This window comes from Heloderma suspectum, chromosome 4 (genome assembly GCF_057233095.1).
Source record: "Heloderma suspectum isolate Gila_16-S chromosome 4, 16-S_ref, whole genome shotgun sequence".
Lineage (NCBI taxonomy): Eukaryota > Metazoa > Chordata > Lepidosauria > Squamata > Helodermatidae > Heloderma > Heloderma suspectum.
The window spans coordinates 296,835,217-296,855,478 of NC_139461.1; the positions used below are offsets into that span (position 1 = coordinate 296,835,217).

General features: G+C 45.9%; 1 long non-coding RNA gene across 1 annotated transcript in view; it reads left to right on the forward strand.

The window, feature by feature from the left end:
- Positions 1-10,835, forward strand: part of LOC146348902 (uncharacterized) — a 40,851-nt gene extending 30,016 nt beyond the window's left edge. Inside the window, exons 3-4 of the long non-coding RNA XR_014790754.1 lie at positions 8,006-8,479; positions 10,170-10,835. This is a non-coding gene — a long non-coding RNA (uncharacterized LOC146348902). The remainder of the gene's footprint in view (positions 1-8,005; positions 8,480-10,169) is intronic.
- The last annotated feature ends 9,427 nt before the right edge of the window (positions 10,836-20,262 follow it).

Genomic DNA, 20,262 nt, shown 5'->3' on the forward strand with positions numbered 1-20,262 from the left:
TGGCAGCCGTGTTAGTCTATTGTAGCAAAAACAATACAGAGTCTTGAGGCACCTTAATTACATGTATTCTGGAAATCATTCTGTATGGTAGGGGTAGGCTGTGTGTGGTAGAATCCAGGATGCTAGGCTAAAAGGTGTGCTTATAACCAGGGCTGGGTGCTGCCTTAAACAGAGGCCTTTACTTGCTGATCTCTGTGCCAAATGTATCCCTTTGTACGGTCCTACATGGTCAACTTTGCTTCTAATTCTGCCTTCATCTGCAGCATTTAGCAGGTGATAACATTTCTCTCCATTCCATGAAAAAGCTTAACAGGCTAATTCCCTGCATTTCAAGTCCTTTGAACAATTTTGTGACCCTCCAGATATTTGGGCCTGCAACTCCCATCAGCCCTAGCAAGGATAGCCAATGGTGAGGGACAATGGGCATTGTAGGCCAAAACATTGGGAGAACCAGAAGTTGCCTGTCCCTGCTTTAGAGCCAAGTCATTAAAGTCAGTTACCTGTTTAAGTATTAGATGATTCATTAATTATTGTAAAAGCTGACTTTTTGTTTGAACAGTTAGTAGCTGGACAGCAGACTGAGCAAGCACACAGGTGCCCTGGTAACTATTTTGGTCATTCATTTTTAGTGACTGGGTTCGGATGTCACCCACTATGGCTTAATTAACCCATCCTGGGTTATTGTGTTGTCTGGTGGGAGTTTTTTTTAATCCACGATGGTTTATTTGGCCAAAATAACCCACTCTGATAACCCATGGACTGCAGAGTGTGTTATTGAACCCATCGTGGGTTATCGTGTCATCTGGCAGTCACCATGGGTTATTTTGGCTGGCTACAGAGCTGTGCGGGAAGAGCAGTCAAAACTGCTGCCACTCTGGTCTTTGCTGGCTTAGCTCTTAGGAACATGTTAAATCAACCAAGCCAGCAGTATAAAGGGTGGGGGAATGAGCAGGATTGGGACCAAACCTCATAGCTAGCCTCCCATACTCAGGGGGTACCCTATACACCTTCAAAACCCAACACCCTGATACTGACAGCAGTGAAAATCTGAGGTGGCTATAAAACCTTGGAGGTTTGTAGGATCAGGACCAAGCTTCATAGAGATGTGACACTCATTCACTAAAGGGGATTCTCCCCATAGCCATTGCTGGCAAAGACGCTTTAATGTCTTCCCAATACTGTAATTGTGAATTTGCACAATTGCATGGATGCGCAATTGCACTATTGGGAATACGTTAAAGCCTCTGTCAGCAATGGCTATGGGGAGAATTCCACTTTAGTGCTCTAGTGAATGAGCATTACATCTCTGTGAAGCTTGCTCTTGATCCTGCAAACCGCCCAGGTTTTATAGCCACCTGGGATTTTCGCTGCTGTCAGCATCAGGGTGCTGGATTTTGAGGGTGCATCAGGCGCCTCCTGGGTAGGGGAGGCTGTGTGTTAAGTTTGGTCCTGGTCCTGCAAATCCCCAAGGGTGTATAACCACATCCCCCTTTTTGCTGCTTGGTGAGTGATCGCACAGGGTTTTGATCGGGTGCCTCTTGACTGGGGGAGGCTGTGTATGATGTTTTGTCTGGATCCTGCCAACCTCCAGTGCTTTAGAGATGAAACAGCAGGACTGCAGCAGGACAGGGGTGCGGGGTGGTTTGTGTCATGTGGAGGGTTCAGTCAGATCAAAAGCCAAGTATGTCGCGAAGACCCATGGACCCGCTAGGTATGTTGTCTCCCAGGAGGATGGATTAGAGACATGACTGAAGGGTTGCCTGCACTCATAAAGCCCACTGACAGGTATCCCTTTCTTCTCATCCATGTGGAAACAAATTATACCACCAAGCGGAGCTACGAAGAAATCACATCAGACTTCGAAGCTTTGGGAAGGAAACTCAAGAACTTTGGGGCCCAGATAGTTTTCTCATCCATCCTTCCAGTAGTTAGAATGGGGACACAAAGGGAAAGACAAATACTCTGGGTGAATGACTGGCTACGAAGGTGGTGCTGGCACATGAGATTTGGATTCTAGGACCATGGGCTGTACTTTCTGGAAGATGGGCTGTTGGCAAGGGACAGGTTGCACCTCACGAAGGCTGGGAAGAATGTGTTTGGCCACAGCATGAAAAACTTCATCAGGAGGGCTTTAAACTGAATCCTACGGGGAAGGGAGATGTAATGTTGGGGGTAACAATGGATGTAGGCGCATGCACTGCAACGGAGAGAACAGCTCTAATAGCGCCCAATAATAGTCTTCAGAAACATGTAGGAAGAAAGCCAGACTATGAAGCACATAGTCTTCGATGTCTATATACTAATGCCCAGAGTATGGGAAACAAACAGTATGAACGTGAACTCTTAATACAGGAGGGAAATTATGACTTGATAGGTGTAACTGGGACTTGGTGGGATGACTGTCATGACTGGAATACAGCCATTGAAGGATATAACTTGTTCAAAAAGAACAGGAGGAACAGAAAGGGAGGTGGGGTTGCCCTATATGTGAAAAATATATATCTCTGCACAGAAATACAGGAGGAGGAGCTTGGTAGCCCCATCGAGAACATCTGGATCAAAATAAATGGAGCAAAGAATAAAAGGAACATGGTGGTTGGAGTCTACTACCGGCCACCCAACCAAGGAGAAGACGAGGATGAAACTTTTGAAAAGCAAATAGCCAATGTTTCAAGGAATCATGATGTAGTAGTAATGGGAGACTTCAGTTTCCCCTATATTTGTTGGGAGACAAATTCTGCAAAACATGCCCCCGCCCCCCAGGAAATTCCTGACTTGTGTGGCAGATAACTTCCTCCTACAGAAAGTAGAGGAAGGAACTAGAGGATCGGCTATCCTTCACTTGATCCTAACCAACAGAGATGACTTAGTGGATAAAGTAGCAGTTACAGGAACTCTGGGGGAAAGTGACCATGTTATACTTGAGTTCTGGGTTCTAAGGGAAGCAAAAGCTGAGTGTAGTCAAATGCGTACTCTGGATTTTAGGAAAGCTGATTTTCATAAACTCAGAACAATGATCAGTAAGGTCCCATGGCAAGCGATGCTAACGAGAAAAGGAGTCCAAGATGGGTGGGAGCTTTTAAAAAAGGAAATTCTCAAGGCACAATTACAAACAATTCCAATGAGAAGAAAAGGTGGAAGACAACAGAAGAAGCCAATGTGGCTTCACAAAAAGCTTAGAGATGACCTGAAAACAAAAAAGGTCACATATAGGAAGTGGAAAGAAGGCCAAGCAACAAAGGAAGAGTACAGGCAGGTAGCACAGAATTGCAGGGATGGCATCAGGAAGGCTAAAGCTGAGAACGAGCTGAGGTTAGCAAGGGATGCTAAAAGCAACAAAAAGGTATTCTTCAGCTACGTGCATAGTAAAAGACAGAAGAAAGAAATGGTGGTTCAGCTCTTAAATAAGGATGGCAAAATGATAGCTGGTGACAAAGAAAAGGCAGAGGTGCTCAGTTCCTACTTTGGCTCAGTCTTCTCCCAAAAGAGGGTCTATGACTCGCCTGGCAAAGGCGAAGTACAGGCTGAAGAGGCAGGATTGCAGGTTGAGAACGATAGGCATATGGTCAAGGAACACCTAATTACTTTGAATGAGTTCAGATCTCCACGGCCAGATCAACTGCATCCTAGAGGAATAAAGGAACTGGCAGAAGAACTCTCAGAACCTCTGTCTATTCTCTCTGAGAAATCATGGAGGACAGGTGAAGTGCCAGATGACTGGAGGAGGGCTAAAGTTGTCCCTATCTTCAAAAAGGGTAAAAAGGAGGAACCTGGGAACTACAGACCAGTCAGTCTGATATCAATCCCAGGGAAAATTCTGGAGCAGATGATAAAGCAATCCATCTGTAAGCATCTTGAAAACAATGCTGTGATGACTCGAAGCCATCATGGATTTGTCAAGAACAAATCCTGCCAGATGAATCTGATCTCATTTTTTGATCAAGTAACCTCCTTTGTGGACTGTGGGAATGCTTTGGACATAATATACCTCGACTTCAGCAAAGCTTTTGACAAGTGCCCCATGATATCCTGATGAGCAAACTAGCTCAAAGTGGGCTAGATGAAACAATGATCCGGTGGATCCACAGTTGGCTACAGAATCAGACTCAAAGAGTGCTTATCAATGGGATCTCCTCAAACTGGAGAGAGGTAACGAGCGGGGTACCACAGGGCTCAGTCCTGGGCCCAGTGCTCTTCAACATTTTAATGAATGACTTGGAGGAGGAGGTGCAGGGAATGCTGATCAAATTTGCAGATGACACCAAATTGGGTGGGATAGCTGATATTTTGGAAGACAGAAACAAAATTCAAAGTGATCTTGATAGACTGGAGCGCTGGGCAGAAAACAAGAGAATGACATTTAATAGGGATAAATGCCAAGTTCTGCACCTAGGAAAAAGAAACCAAATGCACAGTTACAAGATAGGGGATACATGGCTCAGCAACACTACAAGCGAGAAAGATCTTGGAATTGTTGTCGATCACAAGCTGAATATGAGCGAACAATGTGATGTGGCTGCAAAAAAGGCAAATGCTCTTTTGGGCTGCATTAACAGAAGTATAGCTTCCAAATCCTGGGAAGTACTAGTTCCCCTCTACTCAGCACAGGATAGGCCTCATCTGGAGTACTGTGTCCAGTTCTGGGCACCACATTTTAAGAAGGATGCAGACAAGCTGGAGAGGGTTCAGACGAGGGCAACAAAGATGATCAGGGGACTGGAAACAAAGCCCTATGAAGAGAGACTGAAAGAACTGGGCATGTTTAGCCTTGAGAAGAGAAGACTGAGGGCTGATATGATAGCGCTCTTCAAGTACTTGAAAGGTTGTCACAGAGAGGAAGGCCAGGATCTCTTCTTGATCACCCCAGAGTGCAGGACACGGAATAATGGGCTCAAGTTACAGGAAGCCAGATTCCGGCTGAACATCAGGAAAAACTTCCTGACTGTTAGAGCAATACCACAATGGAACCAATGACCTAGGGAGGTAGTGGGATCTCCCACACTGGAGGCATTCAAGACGAGGCTGGACAGCCATCTGTCAGGGATGCTCTGACTTGGATTCCTGCATTGAGCAGGGGGTTGGACTCGATGGCCTTGTAGGCCCCTTCCAACCCTACTATTCTATGATTCTATGCATCTACATATTTGAATCAGCATATGCAATATTTATGGAAATTAGTGACTTCTTCTCTCCTCTTGTTTTGGTGATGCATTTCCTCTTATTTTGGCCTTTCAGAGTGGCCATCCTAAGCTCGGCATATGCATGCCAGGCTGCATCTCAGGCTGGGATTGATGGGGAAGGGGATCGTGTTATGGAGAGGGTGACCAGCCCTTCATAAGCTGCTTGCTTATCCATTGATGTTCCTCCCATTGGAATGGAGGGCTGGAAGGCTCTCTCTTCTGTCTTTGGAAGGCAACACTCTTCAGCTATGATGGCCTTCCCCAACCTGGTGCCTTCTCGATGTTGACTCTGCTGACTAGAGATGATGGGAGTTATAGTCCAACAGATCTGGAGGGCACCGGGCTGATCTAGCAGGAGGGGCAGAGAGACGGTGTTGTACAGTTGCAGTTTTGTACAGAAAGACATCAGTGGAGGCTGGTGGCGCTGATGTCAGTGGGGTGGTAAATCCGCTTTGGGCTTCAGTCAGAACCAGTCAGAACTCTAAAGGAGCTATCCAAGGTAGCTCCTTTAGCGTTCTGACTGCTTCTGATTGAAACCCGGAGCGGATTCACCACCCCACTGACATCGGAGTCACCAGCCTCCACTGGAAGACATATAAAGGCATTTCAGACAGTCAAGGATGCGTGTAAGGGGACGGAGAAGAAGATCTGGACAGAGGCCGTGTATGCCAGGCTTGTACATGTGTATGTTCTTAGGGTTCCCGTTCTTCTCACCTACAGAGCCTGCATGGTATATACAGTTTGTACCCACTTAGGTTTTGTGCAGCGATGGGAACTTTTGAGTCCGAGTTTAGGTGAAGTAAAAGAAGCCTGGAGACCTATTGGTGGGGGTGGGGATGGGGGGGGGATCCACACTTGGTTTGGGGGGGAAATCAGAGGCAGCATTAGCAGTTTGGATGCCTAATAGAGGAGTGCCTGTTGCTCCCACTACACTCTGCTTATATATTTGTCAGTAAAACATATTACAAAGTCAGTTTCCACAGCTGTCATCCACATGAAATGAGAAATCCCAGAGTTCCTCACTGGAGCATCTAGCTGTGCCTACCATAGAGTAGGCACAGATAGAAAAGGGTAGATGTGGGCTGGTATTCAAAGATATTTTAGCTGGTGCTTGCCCTAATTTCTTTGCAGGCTGGCCAGCCTCAGGTTAGGAAGACTGAGGATGTACATTTACAGAACAGATCAGGGTAAATTCAACACAAACAGAAAGAACCAGGGAAAATGAAAAACGTAAAATATGAAAACCAACTAAAAATTGATTTTTAAAAGGCTCAACAGGGTGGAACTCACACAGGATGGCATGACCACATGCTCTGTATTACAGGAGATCACACACTGGACAACAGAGAAATAGGTTTATAGAAAAATTGACCCCCCCATTGTTTTGGCATAACAAATTCCAAGACAATATTGAGCCATGTATCTCCCCCCGCTCCGTTTGTTGCAATATTTAATGGAACTAACTTCCAGTTAAGTGTGTATAGGAGTGGGTAGCCTAAACTACATGCTCAGGCACTGATTGGAAAAATTTTGGAGAAAACATCCCTTATTGGTCCTTTCTTATCCCCTTTGGCAACTGTTACATATAGGGCCTTTCTAACCCCCACACCCCAGCAAGCTGCAAAACCAATTGGATTTCTAAGGAGCTATTATTCTTGGCAATCTGGATGTAGTGCAAGGCAGAAGTCAGAAATTCTGAGAAATCTCAGGGATAATTCCTGAAACACAAACACTCTGTAACTCATTCCTTCTTTTGTTCTTTGCCTTAAAAAGAATGCGCAGGGAGCTACTCTGACAAAATACTTTTTTTAAAAAGCCAGAAGAAAAAGAAAGAAAACAGAGAAGCTACATTTTCCAGCTGAGGACATTCCATGTTTATTTCCATTTTGTAAGTGTTCTTTTAAGGCAAAGAACATTCTTTTTAAAGCAAAGAACAAAAGAAGGAATGTTTAACAGAATGCTCCTTCCGGAACAGAGCATTAATCATGCTAAATGTAGATTAAACCATTTCCCCAGAGCTGCATGCTGCTGTGACACAAGCCCTATGCAGGCATTTACAGAGATCCCACAATTGCGAATCCTGTGCTCTCAGGGTTTCCAGTCGCACTTACCGATCACAGCTGAATGCACTTAAAAAGCCCTTTTCAGACCTTCCCACTCAATGTGATCTAACTGGGTACCAGGCATGCAGGGATGCTGGGGGCAGGGCTTATGTGCACGCCACACTTCAGCCCTACACACTTCAGCCCTACACATGAGCAGGCGAACAGGCCCGCCCTAAGGCCCGCCCTAGCTGGAAATACCACCTTCAGAAGTCCTGCCCTAGAAGGAGCGATCACCTGAAAGATCATACGACTTTCAGGGTCACCTGATGGGGTCATGTAACCCCTCTATGAACTCATCATGCCACTGTGGACCAATAGGAAGAGGTTTTAGAGCCGTAACAGGTACAGGTGGGGAAATGGCCCAAAGGGCCATTTCCAAGCCCTCCCGAGATTGGCCCAGAGGGGTCATGTGACCTCTCTTCGAACTCGTCATGCCACCGTGGGCCTATAGGAAGAGGTTATAGAGCCCTGACATGTGCAGGAAACCCAGATTGGCCCAGCAGGGCCCATGTGGCCCTGTAAGGTCATGCCCCTACCCCACTGACCAATAGGGACAGTTTTACCCCCAGCAAAACAACCTTTTCTACCATCCAATCAAAAGCAGAGGCAGTCAGATTCGACTGAGGCAGCCTATTTTTCTTGCCCAGACATGTTTTCTGCACAGACAACATGGAGCGGCCAAAACTGACTCAGGGGCCTGTGTGTTTTTCGTATCCCCAGTTACCCTTGAACATTAAACCCAGAAAGATGGAAACTGCCCAGCTGACACCTGGAGGCATAAAGATTACACCGGGGAAGGGAGCTGGTGTCACAGCTCCTGAGAATATAATAAAAAAGAGTCCTGCTGTAACAGAGAGCTTACCTTTAGATGAGTTTCGCTTGGGACAAAGTTCTTTTCCTGAAACCCAATTCCATGCCGATTGGAGTATGGATAGCGCTGAACAATGGGTCTGATACAGAGTGGGACTGCGGCTGTGATCTAAAAGCTGTGCTACAAAGGTGAAGAGGGTAGAGATTCCTGCTGCTGTGAAGCCTGTTGAAGACATGGATGGTGGGGTGCTTATGAAAATAGCCATACCGCCTGTAGAGAAAATGGAGCTGGGGGATCCTGACACAGCCTGGTCTACTTACCGGTCACCCCATGAGGATCTGGAAGAGGAGATGGAAGTTGTGGCAGAGAAAGGAGGCATACCAGTAAGTGTTTATTTCTGAGATTTGTTCTTAATAGGATGTTAACAATTATAGGCCAGTGGCCAACATCCCCTTCCTGGGCAAGGTGCTTGAGTGGGTGGTTGTAGGACAGCTCCAGGCACTGTTGAATGAAACGGATTATCTAGATCCATTTCAATCGGGCTTCAGGCCTGGTTTTGGAACGGAAACTGCCTTGGTCGCCCTGTGGGATGACCTCTGCCGGGAGAGGGACAGCGGGAGTGCAACCCTGTTGATTCTCCTGGACCTCTCAGCGGCTTTCAATACCATCGACCATGGTATCCTTCTGGATAGGTTGTCTGGGTTGGGAGTTGGAGGCACTGCACTACAGTGGTTCTGCTCCTACTTGGATGGCCGATTCCAGAAGCTGGTGCTGGGGGATTACTGCTCTGTGCCATGGCAATTGTGCCATGGGGTTCCACAGGGCTCTATTTTATCCCCTATGCTGTTTAACATCTACATGAAACCACTGGGGGAGGTTATCTGGTGGTGTGAGCTGAGGTGCCATCAATATGCGGATGACACCCAGCTCTACCTCTCTTTCTCATCAAAACCAGGTGAGGCAGTGGTTGTTCTGAATCAGTGCCTGGGCACGGTAATGGACTGGATGAGGGCCAATAAACTGAAACTCAATCCAGACAAGACGGAGGTACTGTTAGTGGGTGGTTCGTCTGCCCGACTGGGTGATATTCAACCTGTTCTGGAGGGGGTTGCACTCCCCCTAAAGGATCAGGTTCGTAGTTTGGGGGTGCTCTTGGATCCAGAACTGTCACTTGAAGCACAGGTGAACTCAGTGGCACAGAGCACTTTTTATCAGCTTAGGCTAGAATACCAACTACGCCCTTATCTGGACAGAGATAGGCTAGCTACAGTTATCCATGCTCTGATAACTTCTCGTCTGGATTACTGCAATGCGATATACGTGGGGCTGCCTTTGAAAATGGTCCGGAAACTTCAGCTGGTCCAAAATAGGGCAGCAAGATTGTTAACAGGGACTGGCCTGCGAGCTCATATTACGCCACTACTTTTCCAGCTGCACTGGCTGCCAGTCCATTTCTGGGCCCGATTCAAAGTGCTGGTGTTAACATTCAAAGCCCTTAATGGCTTGGGGCCAGGATATCTGAAGGATCGCCTCCTCCCATATGTGCCTGCCCGGACCTTAAGATCATTGTCAGCGGCCCTTCTCCGTGAGCCCCTGCCAAAGGAAGTGAGGCAGGTGGCTACTAGGAGGAAGGCTTTTTCTGCTGTGGCACCCCAGCTCTGGAATGAGCTCCCTAGTGAGGTTCACCTGGCACCTACATTGTATTCCTTTCAGCGTCAGGTGAAGACCTTTTTATTTTCCCAGGCATTTTAGCATTTTAGCTTTCTGAATTTTTAGCTTTGCTGTTTTAAATCTGTATTTTAAACTCCTGCACTGCTGCTAGGTTTTATTGTGGTTGTATTGTTATATTGTGGTTTTAATGTTCTATATATTTTTAATTGTTTTATTGTGTGCTGTTTGGTTTTAATTTTTGTGAACCACCCAGAGAGCTTCGGCTATTGGGCGGTATAGAAATGAAATGAAGGAAGGAAGGAAGGAAGGAAGGAATAAATAAATAAATAAATGTATGTATGTAAAGAATGATTGCTGGGTGGTACATGCTGATGACTCTAAGCTTTTCTTTGTTTTATACAGGAACATGGAATGTGTGGTGATTTTGAGAACCTGAACATCAAGAGTTCACCGACAGTCAACATTTCCTGCATTTCATGTATTTCTGCAGACATAAGCATAGAAAGATAATGTTTTCTGTGGTGGTTGTTTGTTTGTTTTTGCACTAATAAAAATGCATTGCTGTAACCCTATGCATCCATTCTTGTGTTAACCTACAAAATGTCAGAGCACAAAGAAATCCTAAAGAAGATTTATTATACTCCTGGTGATGTTGAGAGTTTGGGTGGAGTGAACCCCTTATTTCAGGAGGCAAAGAAACAGAGCAAAACGCTAGTCAGAAGAGAGGTTACCAAGTGGCTCTCAGATCAGGATGCTTATACACTGCATAAACCAGCCAGGATCCATTTTAAAAGAAATAGGATCATTGTGTCTGAAGTGGATGCACAATGGCAAGCTGGTTTAGTTGACATGAAACAATTTTCTCAATACAACAATGGTTACAAGTATATTTTAACGGTGATAGATATTCTGTCTAAATATGCTTGGGCACGCATTCTAAAAGGCAAAATGGGCAGAGAGGTGTCCAGAGCTTTTAAAGCTATTTTTACACAAGATGGAAGACAGCCTATCAAAATACAGATGGACAAAGGAGCTGAGTTCCTAAACAAGGATTTGGGTCACCTATTCAAAAAACATGGGGTACACCACTTTGTTACCAATAACAAAGTCAAAGGGGGGTTGTGGAACAGTTCAACAGAACTTTAAAAACAAAAAGGTGGAGGTATTTCACAGCTAACAATACCTTCACTTATATAGATGTGCTACTGCAATTCCTAAAAAGTTATAACCATAGCTTTCACAGAACCATCAAAGCTAAGCCTGTGGATGTTAATCAGTCTAACTCCCTGGCCATTTGGTAGTTTATGAAAGTAGTTTATGAGAGCTCTGTAAAAAGAAAACAGGAAGTGCTGCTGTTCAGAAAAGGGGACCATGTGCGGATTTCTAAAAGCAAGGGGGTCTTTGCCAAGGGCTACGAACAGAATTTCACCACATAATTATTTATAGTGGATCAAGTCATCAAAAGAGCAAAGAGACCTGTATACCAGTTAAAAGATTATGAAGGAGACACAGTTGTGGGGACCTTCCATTCTGAAGAATTACAGAAGGTTAATGCCACAGAGGAAAGAGTGTACAGGATCGAAGAAATCCTAGCTACAAAAGGAGGGGTAGGAGAATGTATCACCTAGTGAAATGGTTAGGCTGGCCTAGCAAGTTCAACAGTTGGGTGCACGCTTTTGAGCTTTGTGAACCTGTATAGAAGGGCAGAGAAGGATGGGTGACAGTGGATTTTACATTACCCTACCTAGTAATGCCTGTGCAGAGGTTTTCCCACAGAACACCAGCTCAGTGTTTACTATACGCTTAGCAAGATCTCTGGATCTTCCAGGGTCATGGGAAGTGGATCTGGTTGAGATACAATACCCATACAGCTGGAACATTCTACCGATGCAGGATTTGAAATTGCTCACGGGGAAAGGAAGTGGACCTTTTTTCTGCGCTGTGACTATTATGTGAGCATTCCTGATCTGCTCAAAAACATAAACAACATTATACTAGATAGCCATGATGCCCCAGAAGTGATTCTGAACTACAATTTGGTGTCTGGAAAAATTAGTGTTAAAGCCACAGAACTGCTTACCTTTCTCGCTAGTGCAGAGCTGGCTCACATATTAGGGGTGCTTCCTGGACATCCTGTCAAAAAAGTACCTTTTGTGGCAGACATTACTGGTGATTGTAACACCTTATACTTCTACACAGTCATTGTGGAGCACCAGATAGTGGGGGACTGTTATGTACCTGTACTACACTGTGTGCCGTGAGTGGACAGAACAACGAATGTGTCAACATAGGGGTGTATGAAACCCCGCTTACCTGGCTCCGCCAGGCTCCACAGGTGGGGGGAGGCGCTCCATCCCTCCCACCGGAATCCTCGCTGAGGGGAGAGGCGCTCTGTGCCTCCCCCCCGGAATCCTGGCCGGCCGGCTCCACTCCGCGGCCAAGCTGCGGAGCCGCCGGCCGGCTCCGACCGCCCGCAGCCGGACATCCGGCCGCTGGGCAGCCCTGCAGGGACGCAAATGGCGGCTGTCGTAGCTGCCGTCATTTGCGTCCCTGCAGTGAGCCGTGATAGGCTATGTAAATATTTACGTAGCCTATCACGGCAGGGGGAAAACCCCAGCATACGCAAATGGCGGTAGCTGCCGCCAATTGCATATGCTGGGGTTTCCCCCACCCCCCCGCCATGATAGGCTACGTAAATACTTACGTAGCCTATCACGGCCACCGCAGGGATGCAAATGGCATCCCTGCGTTAGCCGTGATAGGTTACATAAGTATTTACGTAGCCTATCACAGCTGAAGAAGGAGGAAGCGAATGGCGGCCGCAGGACGGCCGCCATTCACACAGCAGCATGGACGGGAGCAGGTAAGTGCTCTGTTTCGTGTGCCTTTCATGGGTTGGGGGGGCAGGGGCTTCGTTCCGCAAAGGGTTTCGGGGGGCTGAATGCACTGGCATTCTGTCTCACCGAGATCCATCGCGGAATTCTCTGACATCCCTAATTGGCTATGACTAGGGATGTTGCAGGATTCCGCCACGGACTCCAAAGTCCGTGGCGGAATGGGGCAATCCCCCCCTGCCACCCCGCAGAATCCCCCCAGGACAGAGCCTACCTGGCTCCAGTGGCGGCTCCGGCAGTGGCTCTGGCAGCGGCTCCAGGTGGTCTTCTGGCCGCTGCCGGGCTGCGGCCGCAAATGGCGACCGCTATGCCAGCCACCAGTTGCGTCACTGCCAAGCTGTGATAGGCTACGTAAGTATCTACGTAGCCTATCACAGCAAAAGGCAGGGACACAAATGGTGTCTGCTATGCCATTTGCGTCCCTGCCTTTTGCCGTGATAGGCTACGTAGATACTTACGTAGCCTATCATGGCTTGGCAGGGACACAAATGGCGTAGCGGCCGCCATTTGTGTTCCTGCCTTTTGTCGTGATAGGCTATGTAAATATATACATAGCCTATCACAGCCTCCTCAAGGACACAAATGGTGGCCGCTACGGCGGCCGCCATCTGCAGCCGGAGCAGCCCAGAAGCGGACGGAAGTCCGGCTGTGGGCGGCCCTAGCTGGTGGCTCTGCGGAGTTGCCGCGGAGCGGAGCTGGCCAGGGAGGATTCCAGGGGGAGGGACAGAGCACCTCCTCCCCACCGCGGATGCCCCCACCTGGAATGAGGTAAGGGATTCATACATCCCTAGCTATGACAAGCCTTACTACATCCCTGTAAGCATCACATTGACACCATCACTGTTGAAATAAAGATGGATCAGAACAAAAACATAACATTCCATTTTGGTAAGGTGGTTGTGAAGCTGCAGTTTTGCCCCCGGAGGCCCCTGGTATTTTAAAACTAAAATGGTTATCCTTAAAACATATGGGGACCCTGCCCTTTATAGGGGTTATTATAGGGCCCAGGCAGGATATGCGCTGCCAGGATACCATGGAGCCCCTGTTATGTATGGAGCAGGGATTGGTGGGATTTTTCAGGAGCCTTTTCCGAAAAGCAGTTCCCCTTTTGAGAAGGGGCTTGGACATCATCAAACCCCAGGCAAAGACAGCTGCTCATACTATTGCTAAAGATGTGGTTAGACACATTACTAAGCTGTTTTTAATAGAGTGAACTCCCCACCTTCTCAAGTGGGGTCAGGCCTGATGTATATTAAAAGGAAAAGGGGCCGAAAAAGAAAAGCTTCACAGGTGAGATTGATTGGACCACCCCAACCCCTTAAAAGAAAAGCTCTGAGAGGAAAGAGATGTCAGAAGCGGCATGTTGTAAGAAAGAAGAGGTGTCCATCTGCATCTAAAAGATATATATTTTAAAACACAGCCATGGCTTTTATCCACTGCGGCTCTGAAGAATGCACTAAATCTGAACTAGATCTATTCAGTATTGGTCCTACACAGATCAGCATTGAGAGAAGTTTGTTTATTGAATTACACCCCCCCTTGTCAGCCCTGAGAGAATCTGCACCCCTAGACTTCTTCATCACAGGAAATGGTGAAGATTATACGCATCTAAACAACACCTTGCTCTATGTGTGCTGCAAAATTGTCAATGATGATGGAAGCAGCATTGCTGCAGATGTAGCAGCAGGCCTGATGAATTATCTCATAGCCTCTGTCTTTAGCCAACTGGATGTGACGGTGGGGGGTCGTCTTATAAGTCAGAGTAATAATTCTTATCGTGCTTTCATTGAATCTGTGCTGAACTATAGTGAGGATACTCTAGCAACACAATTCTCTGCTGGGCTATTTTACAAAGATACAGCCAGGGAACACGAACCTGCGGATCAGAAAGGAAACAATCAAGACTTCATTAGAAGAGCAAACCTGACAGCCCAAAGCCGAAACATAGACCTTTTGGGGCATCTCCATGACAACCTGTTTTTTAATTAAAAAAAAATGCTGTTAAATGGAGTTGATGTGAAAATTAAATTTATGTGTAACAAAGATGCTTTCTGCTTAATGACAGAAAACGCAGCAAGACATTACAGACTGCAAGTTTTGGCAGCCTCCCTTTTTGTGAAAAAGGTGAGGGTGGCTCCTGGTGTTCGCTTAGGCCATGCAGAAGCTCCGTTGACCACCAACGCCAAATATCCTGTGGATCGTGTGAGTATGAAAGTGTTTAGCATTCCAAGAGGAAGCTGTGTTGCCCATCAGGAAAAACTGTTTTGGGGCCAATTGCCTAAACAGGTTATTATAGGCCTAGTGGATAATGATTCATTCAGTGGAGCTTTCAGTAAAAATCCACTTAATTTTCAGCATTATGAGATTAATTTGGCAGCTCTTTACCTGGATGGAGAACAAATCCCCACGAAGCCATTCCAACCCAAGTTTGAAGATGGAAACTGTGTAAGAGAATACATGAGTCTGGTACAAACAGCTGGCAAACATATGAAAGATTGTTGTTGTTGAGTCGTTCAGTCGTGTCCGACTCTTCGTGACCCCATGGACCATAGCACGCCAGGCCTTCCTGTCCTGCGCACTCTCCCGGAGCGTGCTCAAGTTCATATTCATTGCATCGGTGATGCTATCTAGCCATCTCATCCTCTGCCGTCCCCTTCTCCTTTTGTCTTCAGTCTTTCCCAGCATCAGGGTCTTTTCCAGGGAGTTTTCTCTTCGCATTAGGTGGCCAAAATATTGGAGCTTCAGCTTCAGTATCTGTCCTTCCAATGAGCACTCAGGGTTGATTTCCTTTAGGATTGACTGATTTGACCTCCTTGCAGTCCAGGGGACTCGTAAGAGTCTTCTCCAGCACCACAGTTCGAAAGCATCAATTCTTCGGCACTCAGCCTTCCTTATCGTCCAGCTCTCACAGCCATACATTACTACTGGGAAAACCATAGCTTTGATTAGACAGACCTTTGTCGGCAAGGTGATGTCTCTGCTTCTTACTATGCTGTCTAGGTTTGCCATAGCTTTCCTCCCAAGGAGCAAGCGTCTTTTAATTTCATGGCTACAGTCACCATCTGCGGTGATCTTGGAGCCCAAGAAAGTAAAATCTGTCACTGCTTCCATTTCTTCCCCTTCTATATGCCAGGAAGTGATGGGGCCAGATGCCATGATCTTCGTTTTTTTAATGTTGAGTTTCAAACCAGCTTTTGCACTCTCCTCTTTCACCCTCAACAAGAGGCTCTTTAGATCCTTTTCGCTTTCTGCCATTAGGGTGTTATCGTCTGCATATCGGAGGTTGTTGATAATTCTCCCAGCAATCTTAATTCCGACCTCTGATTCATCCAACCCGGCATTTCTCATTATGTACTCTGCATATAAGTTAAATAAGCAGGGTGACAATATGCAGCCTTGTCGTACTCCTTTCCCAATTTTGAACCACTTGGTTGTTCCATGTCTGGTTCTTACTGTTGCTTCTTGACCCTCGTACAGGTTTCTCAGGAGACAGGTAAGGTGGTCTGGTACTCCCATCACTTTAAGAATTTGCCACAGTTTGTTGTGAGCCACACAATCAAAGGCTTTAGCGTACTCAATGAAGCAGAAATAGACGTTTTTCTGGAATTCTCTTGCTTTCTCCATGATGCAGCGAATGTTGGCGATTTGATCTCTAGTTCCTCTGCCTCTTCGAAACCCAGCTTGTACTTCCGGTAGTTCTCGGTTCGCATACTGCTGAAGCCTAGCTTGTAGGATTTTGAGCATCACCTTCCTGGCATGTGAAATGAGTGCAATTATGCGGTAGTCTGAACACTCTTTGGCGTTGCCCTTCTTTGGAATTGGAATGTAAACTGACCTTTTCCAGTCTTGCGGCCATTGTTGAGTGTTCCAAATGTGTTGGCATATTGAATGCAGCACTTTAACAGCATCATCTTTTAGGATTTTAAATAGCTCAGCTGGAATACTGTCATCTCCACTAGCTTTGTTGTTAGTAATGCTTCCTAAGGCCCACTTGACTTCACTTTCTAGGATGTCCGGCTCAAGTTCAGTGACCGCACTATCATGGCTATCAGGGACATTCAGATCTTTCCTGTATAGTTCTTCTGTGTATTCTTGCCACCTCTTCTTAATCTCATCTGCATCTGTTAGGTCCCTGCCTTCTTTGTCCTTTATCATGCCCGTCTTTGCACAAAACGTTCCCTTGAGATCTCCGATTTTCTTGAAGAGATCTCTAGTCTTTCCCATTCTGTTGTTTTCCTCGATTTCTTTGCATTGTTCATTTAAGAAGGCCTTCTTGTCTCTCCTTGCTGTTCTCTGGAACTCTGCATTCAGTTGGATATATCTTCCCCTTTCTCCCTTGCTTTTCGCTTCCCTTCTTTCCCCAGCTACTTGTAAAGCCTCATCAGACAGCCACTTTGCTTTCTTGCATTTCTTTTTCTTTGGGATGGATTTCGTTGCTGCCTCCTGAACAATGTTACGGACCTCCGTCCATAGTTCCTCAGGCACTCTGTCTATCAGGTCTAATCCCTGAAATCTATTCCTCACCTCCACTGTGTATTCATAAGGGATATGATTTAGGTCATACCTGAATGGTTTAGTGGTTTTCCCTACGTTCTTCAATTTAAGCCGAAATTTTGCAAGAAGAAGCTCATGAACTGAGCCACAGTCAGCTCCAGGTCTTGTTTTGACTGACTGTATAGAGCTTCTCCATCTTTGGCTGCAAAGGACATAATCAATCTGATTTCGATATTGACCATCTGGTGATGTCCATGTGTAGAATCGTCTCTTGTGCTGTTGGAAAAGAGTGTTTGCTATGATCAGCATGTTCTCTTGGTAAAACTCTATTAGCTTTTGTCCTGCTTCATTTTGTACACCAAGGCCATGCCTGCCTGTTATCCCAGTGATTTCTTGACTTCCTACTTTAGCATTCCAATTCCCTATGATGAAGAGGACATCTTTTTTTGGTGTTAGTTCTAGAAGGTGTTGTAGGTCTTCATAGAACCGATCAACCTCAGCTTCTTCGGCATCAGTGGTTGGGGCATAGACTTGAATTACTGTGATGTTGAATGGTTTGCCTTGGATTCGTACTGAGATCATTCTATCATTTTTAAGATTGTACCCCAGTACTGCTTTTTCCACCCTTTTGTTGACTATGAGTGCTACTCCATTTCTTCTAAGGGATTCTTGCCCACAATAGTAGATATGATGGTCACCTGAATTAAATTCGCCCATGCCTGTCCATTTTAGTTCACTGATTCCCAAGATGTCGATGTTCAATCTTGCCATCTCATGTTTGAACATCTCCAGCTTACCATGATTCATTGATCTGACATTCCATGTTCCTAAACAATATTGTTCTTTACAGCATCGGATTTTCTTTTCACCACCAGACACATCCACAGCTGGGTGTCCTTTCGGCTTTGGCCCAGCCGCTTCACTCTTTCTGGCGCTACTTGGAAATACCCTCTGCTCTTCCCCAGTAGTATATTGGACACCTTCCGACCTGAGGGGCTCATCTTCCAGCGTCATCTCTTTTAGCCTTATGATACGTTCCATGGGGTTTTCTTGGCAAGAATACTGGAGTGGGTTGCCATTTCCTTCTCCAGTGGACCACATTTTGTCAGAACTCTCTGCCATAACCTGTCCATCTTGGGTGGCCCTGCACGGCATAGCTTATGGCTTCACTGAGTTACGCAAGCCCCTTCGCCACAACAAGGCAGTGATCCATGAAGGGGATATGAAAGATAGGGTGCTTTTAATTAACCATGAGGAGTATGTGAGCGGTTACACACTTTTTGCATTTGACCCGACACCAGCCCAAGAAGGTGGAGATCACTATGCTTTGATTCAAACTGTGAACCTGAGAGAAGAATTCCATTTTGCTAGAGCCCTGGCTGCCACGGTCAACATGATTGTGTATGGTGTTTTTGACAATGTGATAGAAATAAATCACAGGAGAAATGTCCTGTTTGACTATATGTAACATAGACAGTGTGCAGCTAACTCGTTTACTATCTTCAAGCCCCTACACTAGAATGACTTTCTACGGGATGTTTCCTTGTGACATGCTTCCCAGCGGGAGGTTACAACAAAGGCCTGTGAGGTTAGTAGGCAATACCCACCCCCACAACCTCCCTGGTGAGCACTGGTTGGCCATCTACTTGACAGAGGATAAAAGTGAAGAATTTTTTGATTCCTACAGGCACCCTCCTAACCACCACCTCTTCCCTAAAACCATCATGAATTTTTACAGAAAAAATGCCCGCAAGACTGTGTTTCAACCCAGACAACTGCAAGCCACCGAGTCCGTGGTTTGTGGCTACCATTGTGTATTTTTTCTGCAGCAGCATGGTAACAGCATAACATTTAAACAGATTCAAGAACTGTATTCTTACAATTTAGAAAGAAATGATCAAATGGCAGAACATTTTGTAAAAAACAAGAACATGTCCAGACATGCCTTAGACATGTTCCAACCTGCCCAAGGCTGTAGATCATGCCATGATTTTCATAGCCACATTTCCCAATAAAACAACCGCTAATTGGGGTTTTAAAAAGAATTTGTTGTCTGTATATTTTCTTCCCATTTACCCTTAAAGTAGACAGGCACAGCTCAGATTAGTTTAAATAAATTTTCAAAAAATTGTATTTTTCGGCCTGATCAAACAAAAAACCACAAAAGGTAAGTTCATAAGCTGAGCCAGGCAGGATCGTCAGACCGCTTTTGTTTTTTTAGCAGTCCTAGCTGTGTGAAACAACGTCAGCCTCAGTATAGCACCTTTGAGGGGACTTAAGTAGTCCAAATCTTCTCTATTGGCAGGATTACCCACTACAGATGCAAGGACATTTAGTTCAGCCAGAGCTCTCATAAAAACATCCCAACCTTTAGGGGCATGTTTGGTTTTCAGGGTCTGTGTGATCCCCTTAACCAAATCCAGCATATTGGAACCAGATATAGCCTCCCCCTTGTACACAAAGGCCCCTTTCTCATCCCACGAAGAAACATCCTTGTTTTGCTTCATTTTGTTCAACAGGAACCTTGCGTGGTTCTTATATCTAGCAGGAAGACTGTCCAGTACTTCTTAGAAGACATTGTCAGAGTTTACTGATGCTTCCACAGAGGTCTGTTGTGGTTGAGGTAGAAACAGGTTTAGGGTTTCTTTCTCTGCCTCCCTCTGTCTTACATGAGTTAGATATTTTTGAAGCAAAGAAGCATAACGTTTAGCTTTTTCATGTTCTGTTAAGTCACTCCTGTGGAGAATACCCTACATCTCAGAATTGTTAGATAAAAAGTTCTTGCTTTCGGTTTAGAAGAAAAGGATGCCAGGCAGGCAGCAGTGGATCCAATACTATTTTATTCATCGTTTTGCAAAACGGGTGCAGAGCAGTCTGGACCCCGAGACACGTGTGCAAAAGCCTTTTATACCTTATCACTTCTATTGTTCTTGCCAATAACCAATGAAACAGTCAGTACATCAGCTTACCAAGCCAATAGCCAATAAACAGTCAGTATCAGCTTACCAAGCCGTTAGTCATGAGTGCGTCATTATGGTCCCCCTTTTTGCTCCACCCACATTTTTTCCGCCACTCGGGCTCTTACGTGACTGAGGCACCAACCGGTT